Raw genomic sequence first — 4,422 nt, forward strand, 5'->3', positions numbered from 1 at the left:
TAAGGGCTCACAATGGCCAAAGCACTGTGCGAGGTGCTGGGGATACAATGAAGATAAAAACCACACAGTCCACATTCTTGTGGAAATTTGAGTCCAAAAGGGATGATAAATATTAAAAACAATATCTATCTATCATGTATTTACCAACTATGATAAGTACTAAGAAAGAGCACAGTGCTGGGATGATTATAAAAGTAGAGGAATAAATTTAAATTGGAGAGTGAGATTTAAACTGAAACAGGAAGGATGGTGTATTTGTTTTCTATGGCTGCTGTAAGAAATACCAAAAACTTTGTGGTTTAAAAAAGTACAAATTTGGGACTTCCCTGGCAGTCCAGTGGTTAAGACTCTGCGCTTCCACTGAAGGGGGCACAGCTTCCATCCCTGGTCTGGGAACCAAGATCCCACATGCTGTGTGGTGCAGCCAAAAAAAACAAGGCACGAATTTATTATTATCGTACATTTTCTGAAGGTCAGAAGTTCAACATCTGTCTCCCTGGGTTAAAATCAAGGTGCTGGCACGGCTATGTTCCTTTTAGAGACTCTAGAGGAGAATCTGTTTTCTTGCTTTATCCAGCTTCTAGAGTCTACCCACATTCCTTGGCTTGTGGCTCCCTCCCTTCTCTTCAAAGCCACCAAAATTGCCTTCTCTGACCATTATTTCCATTGTCACATCTCTTTCTCTGACTGACTTCTGTGTTTTTCTTCTGCGTTTAAAGGCCCTGTGATTAGACCCACTTGGATAATCTCTCTATTTTAAGGTTAGCTGACTGGCCATCTCAGTTGCATCTGTGACTTTAATTCCCCTTTGCTCATGTAACCTAACCTTTCCACGGGGGTGAGGATGTGGACATCTTTGGTGGGTCATTATTTTGTCTGCCACAGATAAGTAGAAATGAGCCTGGGGAAGGGGATCAGGGGTGGAGGATAAATTTCCAAGGAGAACACAAATGGACAGAGACCTTGAGACAGGCTTCCATAAATTAATGAGAAAGAAGAACATGTTTGAAGGGTGGAGAAAGCAGGGAATAGTGGTGCAAACTACTGTTTTAGAGTAGAAGCAGCTAGACTTTGCAGGGCCTTTTTGCCTTGTTAAAGATTTGCGTGTTTTTTTTTTTTTTCCTACATGCAATGGGAATCCTTCGGAATACTGGGTGGGACGTGGCGTGATGTAATTGGCATTTCAGGATCATTTTATGTCCTTGGAGGAGAGTAGACTGGGGAGGCTAGTGATGAGGCTACTGTAGTCACCGGAGGAGGAGATTTATGAGAGCCTTTAATCCAGAGCCTGGCAGTCAGTAAGAAGTGTCACGCCTGTAGTTCTTCTCCACAATCAGGCTGTTCTCGGGCATCTTCCTGACAACACACATTATTTTTCCAAATTCTACTCCTCTCTCAAAGGCTCTCTTCACTCATGATGCCCACTTTCACTTCTTTTTGCCACAACCTCCAATATATGTTACGATCTGGCTCAAGATTCATATCTCCAAGAAGCCTTCAGTGTCTGGCTTTGTTCTGCATTTGTCACTGCTTTTGCTTTACGTGTATTTTGAACAACATCACTCTCTGCATATGTACTGTACGTTTCACCACATTCCTCCTAATTGAGTCTACTCCAGCATCTCACAGTAGTTTCTGTCCTGCCCAAATTCCAGAGCCACCACGACTGAGACAGATCAGATAGGTAAAGCCCAATCTTGAACATTAGAGCGCTGGAGTCTTAGTTCATCTACTGTGCCCTGATACCTAATGTTTCAGCCTTGAGGTGAGGTATAACAACCCTTTGCTGACCACTTGGAGCCCTGTGTTAGTCAAGATAGCTTAAGTTTTGCTGCAGTAACAAACAGCACAGGTATTGTAATGGCTTATGACAACAAAGGTTTATTTCTTGGTCACACTACTTGCCTGTTACTGGTCACCAGAGCCCACCTACGGGCTCTGCTCCATTATCATTTTCTGAGACTCAGGCTAATGGAACCTGGCCTCTTTGTGGAACATTGCCATTGATCATGGCTTATGACTTGTCTCAACATTATAATGCTCCAGTCTCAAAGTGATACACCTTCTACTGACAACTCTAGCCAGAATAAACCTCACCTCAAGTAGGCTGAGAAGAAATAGAGGAGGATAGAAAGTACAATTCTATCATGTATTGGAAGAACTTGAATGACTAGTACTACTTTCATTGTGGTCTGGGGATCAGTGCTCATCCCAACATTTAATGGTACCCTAGATCTGAGAACTAAATTACGATTATGGCATTTACAAGTCCAAGTCCTTTCTCTACGACTCATTCTGTAGGCCTGAGATCCTCCTGGATCTCCTTTCTGAGGTCCTGTTCTAGCAATAAGCTTGTTTCCTGGGGTTCGCCAATAGGACTGGAAGCCTTGTCTCCATCCTTTAGGACTGGAGTCTCATCTATCCAGGTGCTAGAGCACTGATACCTGTAGGCAAATCATGACGTAGATGGCAGTGAATGCTCAAACTCCTGATTCATTCTCCAATTGAATGGTACCTGTTGAGAAGCCGTGATATTTTTCTTTGAATTCTCTCATGCTGGTCATTTGCCTGAACCGCAGACAGAGATTTCAGTCTGCAAAGCTTGTAAGTCTTGCCTTCTGCCCAGGAATTTGTAAGCCTATGATGTAAGTTGGGTCTAAATTCCAGCATCTTCTCCCTAGTAGGCAAGTCTGCTCCAGGTATTAGAATAACACTCCTTTCCTGCTATTAGTAAACAACCCTGCTGCCTTGATATATTCTGAGGCATGTCACAAGAATCTCTAGTTGGTTTTGTTTTTTTTTTTTGATTTCTATCCCTCAGAGATTAAACTTCTAAATATTTTTCCCTCTCCTCCCTTTCCCAAATTTTCTCAGCATTTAAAGCGACACGGTGAATATAGTAAGTATTTGATAACCACTTCTTGGGTGAATGAATGCAGAGCCACAGACTTATCTTAAAACTAATTATCACTAAATGCTTTGGTATTTCATCAGGAAAATGGGGTAATGATACTTAATTCAAGAAGTTATTAGGAGGATTAGACACGATCATTGAGGTGCGTGCTAGAACAGGCACCCCTTCACAAGAAATGCCAGTAATATTAATAACAAGATGTGACTGAGTCAGTAATTAGCCAGGTATAGAGCAGCACCCATTTAGTGTGCTCTAGTGACATTCTTCAACAAGACATGAAACTTTAGTTTTCTTATCTCTCATCTATATCTGAACGTCCCTCCTGCAGCTTTCTCTTTATGTGAAAGGAAAAAAACCTCTTAATTTATTTAAGCTTTTGTTTTTTTATCGGGAAGGGCAAGAGAGGTAGATTCTCAGACAAATGTGAAGATAGTTTTAGCTTTTTCACTCTCTCACTTTGATCACTTTTTTCACATAGTCACTGCATTGGTTTGATTTTGACTTAATACCTAAAAACTTCTTTTACAACTTCTATGCATTTTGAATGATTATCTTACTAAGTTTAATAGGAAATACAGCTCTAAATACTGTACTAAAACCTTTGAAATCTGCTGTCTGTTGGGTTATCATTTCAATCACAATACAACATAGTGTACTATGATAATGTCCTGGCCTAGAAAAATTGCTAAAGATGACAGAGCTGGATCTGTCATATTAGTTGTCATCACACTGAAAGGCCAAAGCACAAATACAAAGGTGTTTTGATTTTTATTGTTTTTCTTCTGATGCTGGCCTCTTTGTTTTTTGTTTTTGTTTTTTTCCTTAATTTTATTTTATTTTTTTATACAGCAAGTTCTTATTAGTCATCAGTTTTATACACATCAGTGTATACATGTCAATCCCGATCTCCCAATTCATCACACCACCAGCCCCGCCCCCCCGCCGCTTTCCCCCCTTGGTGTCCATACGTTTGTTTGCTACATCTGTGTCTCTATTTCTGCCCTGCAAACCGGTTCATCTGTACCATTTTTCTAGGTTCCACATATATGATTTAATATACAATATTTGTTTTTCTCTTTCTGACTTACTTCACCCTGTATGACAGTCTCTAGATCCATCCACGTCTCTACAAATGACCCAATTTCATTCCTTTTTATGTCTGAGTAATATTCCATTGTATATATGTACCACACCTTCTTTATCCATTCGTCTGTCGATGGGCATTTATGTTGCTTCCATGACCTGGCTATTGTAAATAGTACTGCAGTGAACATTGGGGTGCATGTGTCTTACTGAATTATGGTTTTCTCTGGGTATATGCCCAGTAGTGGGATTGCTGGTTCATATGGTAAATCTCTTTTTAGTTTTTTAAGGAACTTCCATACTGTTTTCCATAGTGTCTGTATCAGTTTACATTCCCACCAACAGTGCAAGAGGGTTCCCTTTTCTCCACACCCTCTCCAGCATTTGTTGTTTGTAGATTTTCTGATGATGGCCATTCTAACCGG

This window comes from Physeter macrocephalus, chromosome 19, assembly GCF_002837175.3.
Source record: "Physeter macrocephalus isolate SW-GA chromosome 19, ASM283717v5, whole genome shotgun sequence".
Taxonomy (NCBI): domain Eukaryota; kingdom Metazoa; phylum Chordata; class Mammalia; order Artiodactyla; family Physeteridae; genus Physeter; species Physeter macrocephalus.